This window comes from Sciurus vulgaris (assembly GCF_902686455.1).
Source record: "Sciurus vulgaris genome assembly, chromosome: 19".
NCBI lineage: Eukaryota > Metazoa > Chordata > Mammalia > Rodentia > Sciuridae > Sciurus > Sciurus vulgaris.
The window spans coordinates 8298168-8310176 of NC_136480.1; the positions used below are offsets into that span (position 1 = coordinate 8298168).

The window sequence follows — 12009 nt, forward strand, 5'->3', positions numbered from 1 at the left end:
CGTTTGATATCCCAGACAATGCTGCAGGAATGACATATTCCCTGGGTGGGGTGGCGTAACCATGGAACAGACCTCTCCAAGTGGGACTGCTAGGTCAGAGTGTGCATTTGTAATTCTGACAGGTATCACAAAGCCCCCGCCATAGAGCCATGCTGATGTAGGCACTCCCCCCAGCAGCCTACAAGAGTCCCTACGCCTCGCTGGTATGATCAGAATTATTTTAAATATGTGCCTCTTATGAGTGAGGTTGAGATTTACCTATGTTTAAGAACTTTTTGCATTTGTTTTGGAGGGATCTACTTTTTCATCTCCTTTGGCCATTTTTATTAGGCACTGGTCTATTCCATCTTGACTTCTAGAAACTATTTATATTAAATTCTTTGTATATTCCTTTTTTTCCAGTTTGTCATTTGTATTATGTGACTTTGCTTATGATGTTTTGTTATGATTGCCCCCATAGAATTTTAAGTTTTTTTATTTTTATTTTTAATCTTGTTAAATTCATCAATTTTGTCTTTTCTGGCCTTTGGATTTTGAGTGATAGAAAAGTCTTACTCCTAAGTTTAAAGGGATTTGCCCATATTCTGTTTTGGTACTTTATAGGTTCATATTTTTGCAATTAAATTAAAATTGTGATCCACTTGACTGATTTAATGTATATTGTGGGATATAGATCAAACCCTATCTTTCCTCAAATGACTACCTATTTGTCTCAACACCATTTATTACTAACCCCACTGATTTGAGGTACTTTCATTTTCGACCAGCTTCCTGTACGGACTGGAGCCTGTTTCTCTGTACCGTTGATATGCCTCGCTCTTCATTTGCAGGTACCACGCTGACGTAATAATTGAGGCTTTACAGTGTATATCCAATTTTACTCCAACTCCTCTGTGAAGCTTTCCAAGATATTCTTAAACAGATAGACCCTCCCTGCATCCCATCTCTTAGTGTACCACACAGCTCCGTCCGACTCTGAGCTCTGCCACCTGTGACTGCCTGTCACTATCCACCTGCAGTGGACACCTGGGTGGGGCCCAGCATGAAGCAAGCCACTGACACCCACATGGGTCCCTCTTATCACGGTAATGGCTGTCAATCAAGTGTCCAGAGATAGATGTAGTTTCTAGAATGTCGCCTTCGTCCTTCTTTGAAAATCAAGATCTCTCTGCCTCCAGTCTTCTGGCATTTCTCCCAGAGTCCTCTGAGATATTTCTGGACCCAGGTGATGATCCTGCTGTGTACCTGAGCATTTTTTCAGGACTTGAGGGTCCTCTTCAGGCTTGGGACGCTCAAGGGCCCCCAGGTACTTGCCTCTCCTCTCTTCTCTTGGACTTCAAGCCCCATTGATCTAGCTGTTCCATGTCCAGTGGGAGTTTCCTCTCTTTGTGTAGAAAGTGGAGCTTGAGTCCTGTTTACTCTTCTTCTGTCAGCGTGACAAAGAAGGGCACTTTGCCCTGCTTTGGGTGGCCATGCCTCACCTAGGACACAACCGTGGGAAAAAAAACTTCTCTATTGACCCCAGAGACATTTTTGCAAATCCGGGCCAATCCATGGCTATCAGCTCTTTTAAAATACCACAAAATACGACAGCCAGCTATAAGGGCTGCCCGTCCTTTGACAAAAATTTCTGGAGCCTGATCCCCCACACCCCCGTACCAGACCTGTGCCAGGTGCCAGGGGATGTTGGATGGCTCCAGGCTTAACTCAGAGGGCTTCGCTTTCACTAGCGTGTGTGGATGAAAGAAAACGAAGCCCCACACAGCGGTGTTTCAGACCCCGAGGCCAGCATGGGGTGGTCTGGGGGTCCCTGCTCCCCTTTCTGATGCAAAGGTGAGCCTGGGGGCATTTCCTCAAGCAGGGGTCGATTGGAGCCCGTCTCTTCTACCTTGTCACCCCATAGTACCAGTGACAACACTGAAGCTAGGAAGTAACAGCACTCAGGGGTCCTGGGACGGGGGGGGGGGGGGGGGGGGGCGGCCAGGGGGCAGATGCAGTGCCGAGTACTGGGGCCTGAAACCGATCCTCTGGCATCACTGTCTTCCCTCCTCTCCTCCCTTCCAACCACGCCAGCTCACAACTGGCCACCATAGACCTCCAACTCCCCTCTGTCCCCGGCCTCTCCCACCACCTCCGCTGCTGCACCAGGCTCCAGGCCAGCAGCTTCCTCACCTGAATCCTCTTCCTGCCTCCCACCTGCTTCCCCCCTCATGTCCTCAAGGAAATCAGCGGGATCTTTTCAGACCACTATTCTGTTCAGATCATCTTCTTACTTACTAACTCTCAATGGCTCCCCATTGCTTTACCCACCCTGCCCCTTCATTTAAACTTCTGAAAGAATTATAGATCTGCATGGAACTACAAGAAACTCTGTAGGGGCCCTGTGTCCCTTCCATCTGGTTTCCCCCATTGATATTATCTCAAATCACGTTTCTCTGTTGCTTTTAAGAGAAAGATGGAAATAGGTATTGTGGTTTTGACCTGGATCCAGAGAGACTTGGGTTCAAATCCTGCCATCATCACTGACTAAGAGAATTTGGAAAGTTGTTTTGCCTCCCAACCCTCGTGTTTCCTTGGGTGTAAGATGTATGATAAAGGAACTCACCTCAAAGAGTAGCTTGAGGCTTAAATGAGATAATATTTAAAAGTTCTTAGAACAAAGACTGACATATTGACTGGTGCTCAGTAAAAGTAAAATGACCTGATAAAATGGTCTAGCCTCTGCCTACCTATTCTTGTCCACAGTCCCCCTTGCTCTCTCTGCTGTAGCCATACTGACCTTCTTCCTGATTCTTCCTCTTGCCTTACTCCTTCTGCACCCCCAGGACCTTTACACATGCTGATTCCTCTTTCCTGGAAGTTTCTCATCCCTGCACACTATTAACTCTTCATCTTTAGTCTTTAGCCCAAGCCTTCTTTTGTCAGAGAGGCCTCTGTTGTCTGCATTTCCTCCCTCATAGTGCTGTGTTTAGTTTCCCACTGACTGCTTTTTTCAGTATGCAAATGTGTAGCAGTCTGTATTTTTACCATCTTCTCCACAGACTATGAGTCCAAGAAAGTCAAAATGATGCTCATTTTGCTCATCAAAGTATCCCTAGAGCCTAGCAGAGGGCCTGACATTAAGGAGGGACCAAGAAATGTTCTTAGCTGAATCAATGAGCAGATGGCAGGGAGGGAGTTGGGGAGAGAGGGTATAAATAAGGACAGTGAATATTTTATTAGCAAACATGTATTGAGTGCTTATTATGTGTCATACCGTGTGTGCAACACTTTGTATGTATTATCTCCTTTAATTTGCTAAAGTTTAAAATAACCCTAATCATTCTTTATTCAGTTTTATATTTTCTCTTTAGCGTCTCATCTCTGCCTGCTATCATGTTTATTTAGTGTCTGATTTCCTCACTAATGTGAACTTCATGAGCTCAGAAATTTTATCTTATTCCCTTCTGTGTCTCTACAGCCTGTAACAATGCCTGGTACATCACAGATGTATAATAAATATTTGTGGAATGAGTGAATACATAAATGGATGAATTATTCTAAACATGTGAAGTGGGTACAGTTGCTAGGTCACCCTCATTTGAAACATCAGCTGTGTTAGTCAGCTTTCTGTCACTGTGACAAATTACCTGACAAACTACTTAAGGGAGGAAAGATTTATTTTGGCTCATAGTTTCAGAGGTTTTAGCCCATGGTTCTTGGGCCTGTGTTGGCATAGGACATCATGGCAGGAACTCATTGCAGAGGACTGTTCTCATGGCAGCCAGGAAGCAAAGAGAGACAGGAAGGGGACTTTGGGTCTGAATGTCTCCTTCTGAGGTCCTCCCCCCAGACCTAACCCACCAGGCCCCACCACCTAAAGCTCCCACTGCCTCCCAGTAGTGCCCCACTGAGGACCAGGCCTTCAGCACACGGGACTTTGGGGGACTTTCCAGAACCCAGCTGTAGCTCGAGGAGACAGAGGCTTGGAAAAATTGAGAACCTGCTCCAGGTAAAGGCCAGAGCTGAGGCTTGAACCTGAGCCCTTGGACCTCCACACCCACGACTTTACTGGGAGGCTCTACTGTCTGTTCTTTCAGAAACAGACCCTCACACAAAGACTCAGGTGATTGCAGGGAGTGATTCCAGGAATCATCAGAAAGGGAGCAGAGAGTGAAGTAGGGAAGAGAGCCAGCCAAAGAGTTTACCACTCTGGCAACCGGAGGGTCCCCTGGGAGCCGATGGAGGACACAAACCTCACAGTCGTCCTGCCCGAGGACAGGAGAGCTGGAGAGCGCAGGCAGCTGCTCCCCTCAGTCCCTCCTTGGGGGTGGCTCACAGCAGATGTTAGCTCCCTCGCAGGCAGGCTTGCCCCGCACGTGGGCTGGGGGTCAGACAAAAGTTCTCCAGCTAAGAGCTGAGCTGATTTGCCGAGGGAAGGCAGACAGGCACTAACAGCACCTTTTTTGAATGCCACACAGAATCTCACCATCAAAAGGCTGCTGCATCTTCTTCCAAGATGACATTTAGAGACCAAATATTTATGGGAGAAAGTCCTTTCCTTCTCGGCAGCCCTCCGCACTCCTTCTTCTACTTCTTGGGTGTTCAGGTTCTCCGAGGTCTGGCTTAAATCACATCCTAGGGCCAAGCTTACCCTAGCTGTATTGTGTTTGGTCGTCTTAGAATTTTAAAAGTTCTTCATTATTTAATGACATTTAAAAATCAAAGAGTATTTACACAAAAATCCAGATGTCCAGCTTTTCCTGAAAACGGGTAGTCTAGCTTGGCCAAAGACACATGGAGCTGAGCAGTGACCGAACTCATTCAACAGGGCAGATGCTGCTGCCCCCACTGGTTCTTGTACTTCCCAACAGAGTTAGAGGTTACTTGGTCCACCTTCTCTCCCAGCAGAAGGGCTCAGACTAAGGTCTCTGGGAAGATCATGCCCTCTGGGGGCTGCAGTCTGAGCTCTGGAGCCCCATCCTACCCTCTTCTGTCCCACAGAACATAGTTGGTCCCTCTCGTACATCACAGTCCAGAAGTGGCCTGGAAACTCCTCTCCATCCTCAGCATTGTCTGCAGTCCCTGGCATGACAAGGTTTCCTGCCCACAAGCATGTTAGCTATTCCCACAGCTATCCCTGGTGAATATTAAATCTGTGGTCAATTTGAATCCCCGGTGTTCTCCATCAAATCTGTGACTTTCAAGTCAGATGAAGAGTCTCCATCTGAACTTGAGGGATTGGATCCTTAGAACTACACCACAGGACCAACTCTTAGTTCTTGTTTAATTTCACCTTCCTGAACACAGAACCATGGAGGAAACAAGTCATTCAAGATATTTGCAAGCCTGGAGTTGTCCTTCCTTGCCACACTGGTCTAAGTTGAGCCCAAAGGTCATTGTTTTACATGGAGAAGTGGAGTTCCAAGCATTTCTTCATTTCCACCTTAGGCCCCCCTATGTCCACCTGTGCGTACCTTCTCTTACTCAGAATCCTGCTAAGTTGGCCCAGTTTTGCTTTCCTGAGCAAACCAGAGCTTGCACGGGCCTATCCCCTTCCCAGATCCATTTCCACATCTCAACTTAGAGACCATGCATTGCACACATTCCCCTTTGAACCCTGTTTACCTGCAATGGCCTGGTGTACTGTGTGTCCTGGGGGTACATGTGTTAAATAAATGGATGAAGAAGTCCACTCTCATTCTGATCCAGTGGGGAGCCCTGGAGTATAAATGGCACCTCAAAAGATTTTGCCACTTAGTGGTTCCCATTGGCTAAGGAGAATACCCTCCAGAGAAAGGTGCAGGTGAGAAAAGGCAGCACCAGCAGAGCTGGGGGCTGGGTGTACCTGCCAGGTAGAGGGCAGGGTGGGCCATCAGCAGCATCTGCTCATACACACCTGCCCTGCAGAATTGTTAGGAGGGTGAAACCAGCATGTTGAAAATACCAAGCATGATCCTTGACAGAGTTTAACTGTGTTTTCTGTCATTTTCACTGTTTCTTCAAAACCCAGCTGAAGTTCCACCTCTGAAGTCTTCCTCAATGGCTGTCTGCAGACTGAATCGTTCCTCCCTGAGGCTGTTTCAGCACTCAGTATTTTGTCCCTTTCATGAAAGTTTTAAATTTACACAAGTAGAACATGCCTGTAAAAGACCCTCACAGCATCTGAAACGTATAGGGAAAGGATATCCCCCTGCCCCATGTCCTACCAGGCGGGAAGCCCTGTGAAATCTTTATGAGTGGCACTTTTACCTTGAATATGTATTTGGGTTTGGTTTTCCTAAGAAATGTCTGCTTAGCATGTGAACTGAACTTTCTAGATCATAGGATGGGGTGGAGTGAGGTGTCAGATATACCTGTCCAGCCTCCTCCTGGAGATTCCCATAAGGAGACTTGCCTCAGGCCCAGAGATCTCTTTACAGGTCCTGTAAGACGTTCTCTGGGTAAGTTAGGTAAAAACCTATCTGAGAGCATGTTCTTAAAGGTGGCTTCCATCTGATCACTGTCTATTTAGACGGCTCCTCTTTTTTGTTAGTAAGATTATTTTGTGCATGGGCACTTACTTTCGATGAGACTAAAATAGCAACACACCATCATGGTGAGGAGTAAAGAAATTTACAAAGGCATCTTTAATCCCAGAACATCAGAACCAGATTTGAGGGGCTTCCAGGGAGGCCTGTGCTTACCTTCCGACTCTGGCCCCAAGAGGGCCCGACCATCCTTGGTTTTGCTCTTAGATATTTCTGGCTTCTGCCTTGCTCCCAGGATGACAGGGGGGACGTGAGCTTCTCTCTCTGCTTATGAACTGCGGAACGACATGAGCACTGACTCGCCAAGTGCCAGCCGCTTCCCCATCCCTTCTTCCTCATCCAGCAGAGGAAGCGGCCATCTCCCTTGGCATTTGCTGCCAGTTTCATCTCTCAAGAAGTCTTCAAATTTTAAGAGTCTGTCAAGATCCTATTTTTAGTGGAGTAAGACTTCTCCTGGGTGTCCAGATTGGCGGCGCTTCCTCTCTGCCAGATGGGCTTCTGAGTTGTGAGTGGAGCCTCCTGTGTCCTCAGCTCTCACACGCTGGTCGCCTCATGTAACCTTCGCCACGTCCCAGTAGGTCTGCGCCCTCCCCTGCCCCACTGCCTGCCCACTGTCGGGTGAGGAAACAGGCTCAGTGAGGACAGTGACTTGTCTAAGTTCCACATGCAGGAGGAACAGACCAGGCTGTCTGCTCTGAGGCGCCTGCACCCTACCTGCTTCTCCTTCCCATCCTGCACTCTGTACTGAGGTGCCTGGTTCATTCCGTTCCCCCGGTCTGCGGTGTCTCTGAGACGGACATGACCATGGTCTTCTCGGGAGAGAAGTGGGTATCTGTGTGGTGGCAGGGGAGACAGTAAAGAGCGTGGATCGTCCACCTACTGGCTAAGAGTGCCAGCCTGATGACCAGAAGCTGACCACAGTTATGTTGTGTTAGGTCCTCTTAAGAGTTTTAATTTTTTTTAATTAGTTGACGACATTTAAAAATCAAGAATGTTCACATGAAAAATTCAGATGTCTACCTTCTCCTGAAAACACAGAAAAGTGGCAATCTAGTGACTCTGCTTGACTGCAGTCAGGCAGCACTTAGTCGTGGCTGTGCCCATTCCACTGGGTGATGCCACAGTCCCCCGATCATGCCTCTCAACACCAACCCACTGCCAGCTGCTATTGGTCACCTCACATACACTGTTGTTTTTCTCTTATTGTAGATTCCGGAAAAGAGAGCTATAAGCCAGAGCAAACCCACCTCACTTGGTATTGCATAGTCCTTATAGGCATTTAATAATCCCTACTGTCCCCCAAATCCCTACCCAATCATCTTTGAAAATGCCCCCTGCCTTAGCATAGAACAGGTGTTCACAAGCAACTGTAGCAATCGTTTACTGAATGCTTGCCATAGCCAGATGAGGCTATGGAATTGGTTACCCTTTCAACAGATTGCACCAGCGGACTCAGAGAGATTGAGGCCATGCCCAAAGTCACACAGCTAGTGAGTTTTGTCGCTGGAACTTTTATGACGTCACTCATTTTTGCATTGAGATTCCTCTCGTTTTGTGGCTTTTGGTGCACATTCCTTTCATCTTTTCAACTTGCTTGCTGGTTTCTGAAGTTTTCGTAGAAAGAGATCGCTACTAAGATCAAGCCTCAGCAGCATGACTGGGCACAGGCGGCTTGAAAGAGGAAAGACATCTTCATTAAGGATGACATGGCACAGTGCTAAGTGCACATGGGGAAGAACATTGTTAATCAAGGTAGAAAAGGCATGGGAAACCCTTGAATGACATTCTGAGGCTGTGGGACTTCCGTGGACAGTGGGGAGCTGTGAAAGGTTTTAGAGCAGGACTGGGAATAATCCATGTGGCTGCAGAAGGGACGTTGAGAGCATGTCACTGTGAGAATCTAAGAGAGGTGTTGAGCTCTTCAACAGAGAAGAGAGCAGACGGATGGGGAGACTGCAGAGGCCCCTGCAGAGAAGGCCTGGTGGGAAGTGGCTACATTTGGCCATCAGGAGGCACTGCAGTGTCATTAACTGGAATAGCAAAGTGGGACATGTGGGTTGGTGGGGCATCTCTGGAGGAATGCCCTCTGGGTGTCCCTGGATACAGCAGGAGATGCAAGTGCCACCTGCCAAGCCTAATGTGGAACAGTGAGAAGGTCGTGCTCTGAGCCAAGAAGAGCCAGGAGACACCTCCACTCACACCTGTGGGATTTCCTTCTGGTCACTGGCCTCTCAGGCCACCTCTTTTTCCTTGTAAACTTAAGCCCCCACTAGTGAGTAACCCTGCCTCACCCTAGGACTGCAGAATGCAGGCCATGGTCAATTTGGGTGCTCTGAATGGTGGCAAGGTCCCAGCCATTCTCAGGAAGCAGGTGTTGGAGACACCCAGACCCCAGGGTCTCCCCAAGATCCTCCCTCATTAAGTCAAGGCCAGAGGAGGGGAGTGTACCATGATCTGGTTCTCCCCTCTCCACCCCACCGGGTGGGGACCCATCTTCTCCTCTCTCCTTGTGAGTAGTGCACTCGGCTTTTTATAAAGCCAATAAATAAATAAGCGAGCGGGCATGATTAATTGATGCCATGGAGCAGACCCAGGCACTGGGAGTCAGGTGGCCTGTCGGGCTTCCTGGTGGAGCTCAGCTTTTCAGCTACTGGGGCCTGCGCCAAGGAGGGGAAGCCTGCCTTGGGGAGGTACTTTCGGTGTGTGCCTGGGGTTTTCAACTTTCTCCTCAGGCTGGGGCCTCTGTCCTGGACTCCTCAGGCTCTAACCAGGGCCAGGCAGGAGGCTGGGGCCAGCGGGTACCTTTGTTCTTTCCCCTCTTCTTTCCTGAACAGTCTAAGAACCCTTGGGCTAAACTCCCTAGGAGTGGTCCTCCAGTTTCCTGCTCCCGAGCTAGCCTCCCTATGTCAGCTCCACACCCCTGTGCACTCCACCCTGTTTGACTGGTCCACAGATTTTGTGTGCTGGGGAGCCTTGGGGCACTGTGACCCGTGGAGAAGAGTGGGGAGGGGTGCCTTTAAGGGCCAGGCTGCGGGTGGGGGTGGGGTGAGTAAGGGGCTGGTGCTGATGGAGGTACCTGGAGATGGCGCCCGGGGGAGAAGCTGGAGACCCATCTCCAGACGCCCCAAGTGCGAGAGTGGAGGGGGCGCGGATGGGACGGTGCGCTCTGGGTCCAGGGGGGCGCTGTCCGTGCAGAGTTTGGGGAGGGCCTGAGGGGAGCGCGCGGGGGCGGAGGGAGTGGGGAGGAGGGAGGAGGAGGGAGGCGGGCAGAGCGCAGTGCAGCGGTGGCAGAGGCGGCGGCGGAGGGAAGGAGGCAGGCGGGCGGCGGCGGGGCCGCGGGACGAGGCGAGCGCGGGGCAGCCGCGGCTGAGGAGCCGCAGCCGCAGTGGGGCCGGGCCGGGCCGGGCCGGGCCGGGCGCGCACCAGTGGCGGCGGCAGCGGCAGCGGCAGCGGAGGCGGCAGCATCTTGCTCCCGGAGCCGGCGCAGGTGAGGCAGGGGCGGCCCGCCCGGGGCTCTGGGCCTCTTCCCTGCTCCTTAGGTCTCTACCTCCTTCCCTGCTGGCTTCTCTTTCATGGCGCTCGCCCTGAGGATCCTCACCAGTCAAGAGTCCGAGCTCTATCCAAAGCTGGTCCTGGGTCCCCTCTTTCCGCGGAGGCAGGCGCCTTGTCAGCAGTGACCTTGAGCGGGCACCAAAAGGCGGGCGGGGCCAGCCTGGGTGGGCGCCCGCCTGTGGACCCAGCACCTGCGATTGCGGGGAGGGGGCGCGCCTCGCGACTGTCGCGCGCAAACTTTCTGGGCTGAGCAGCTGCGCTGAACTTGCGGGGGGGGGGGGGTCGTCCATGGTGCTAGAACCCCCCAATTTCCACCTTTCCTGCTGGCTTTGATTCCTTTACCTGACTTCCCCTCCCCTCCTTTCTTCTAGCTATTTCCTTCAGATCGGGGACATGTCCAGAGCTATGGACATTGACCCTGGGCTGGGGTCTTCTTCCCTCCAGTCTCTAAGAGTGGAGGTGCTGAGGACCCAGAGCAAAGTGCCTTTTGCATCTCTGGCCTCACCTCCTTTTCCAGGCATTCCCCATCCTGCTCACCTCCCTTCCCTAAACACGTGCCAGTCCTCCACCTGGTGACAAGCGCTCAGAAGCCCCTCCTTAGTAAGTAGAGCTTTCAGATCCTCCGCAATGTCATGTTTTTCAGGCGGGTGTCAAAGACTCCTTGGAAAAGGGGACTTGGGCAGGTATGCTTCCTGCACTCACAGTGGACCATAAGTTCTTGAACACTTGGATTCACCCAGGGCCTGGTCATCCCTGCTGCCCTGTGGCCTCAGGAGAAAGGGACATCCTGGTGGTCAGGGCTGTCCTAGCTCTAGAAACAAAGCCTCCTGGAACATTAGCCTCAGAAAAGGGACACCAGGCCCAGAGAGGGTGAGCCACCTCAAGGTCACACAGTCAGAAGAACATGGAAAACTGGGCTTTCTTGTGATGGGTTAAGGTAGATGACGAAGACTCCTGTTTGGTTTCTATACCTGAGGGGTTTGGGCTCTGGGACACTGTTTTTTACTAGCCGTGTGACTGAAAAATTGCTCCCTTGCTCTGACTCAGTTTCCCCCATGTCAAACAGGAGAAGCCACCTCACTGGGCTTTTCTGATGATTGAGGTAATTAATGTTCTTACCATCATGCTCAATGCATGGTTTGTGGCCAAAATATTTTGGCTACCTGCATATGAGTTTTCCTTCTGAGCCTGGAAGGAAGGGCAGAGAAGGTTGATCATTTCCATTCTCTTCCTTCTGCTTCTGGCACCTAGATTAGACAGGTTCTCCCCTGTGGTGGTGTGGGCTGGTGTGGGCAGCCCCTGCTGGCACCTGTGTCTCTTCAATGTTCCAGAACCAGCACCCTCAGGAACCCGCTGTACCTGGCTAACTCTGGGCTGTGCTTTCCTGTTGCTTCCATAGAGAAATCAAGACCTTATTTCTAACTGGGAAATGAAGACAGGGCCTTGCTGCAGCCCCAGGAAGAGACCCTCTTGCCACATAGTCTGAGGAGCATGCCCTCACCACACCCTGCATCTGACACTATCCCCCCCCCCCCCCCCACCAGGGTACTCCTGGCAACAGAGGAGATGGTAGGAAGGTGGGGAGTGGGGCTCTTCATTCACTCACTCACTCACTCAACCAAACCTTGATTCTTGTCTAAATGAAAAACTACTTGGAGTTAACCCAAAGATCAACCATAACTAGCAATAAAGTTCCTACCATATTCCAGGCATTTGCTAGGCTCTGGAGATACATTCATTCATGTGACAAATTTGAATTATGTACCTGCTATGTGCTAAGCACTATTTGATATGCCAGGGGCACATTGGTAAGTAAAACAGACCCAAGTTCCAGTCATGTAACCTGGCTATATAACTTATCATCCAAACCGAGGTACTTCTGAATAAGAGGGGCATGACCAATAAATAAACAGGCATAAACAGGAAGGGTCAGTCACACTGGGATGCA

At 50.3% G+C, this 12009-nt stretch overlaps 1 protein-coding gene across 1 annotated transcript in view; it reads left to right on the forward strand.

Annotated features, from left to right (window-relative positions):
* The first annotated feature begins 9796 nt into the window (after positions 1-9796).
* ATP2B2 (ATPase plasma membrane Ca2+ transporting 2) overlaps positions 9797-12009 on the forward strand; it is a 406022-nt gene continuing 403809 nt past the window's right edge. Inside the window, 1 exon segment of the mRNA XM_079122219.1 lies at positions 9797-9996. The gene's annotated coding sequence lies outside the window, so the exon portion shown is untranslated.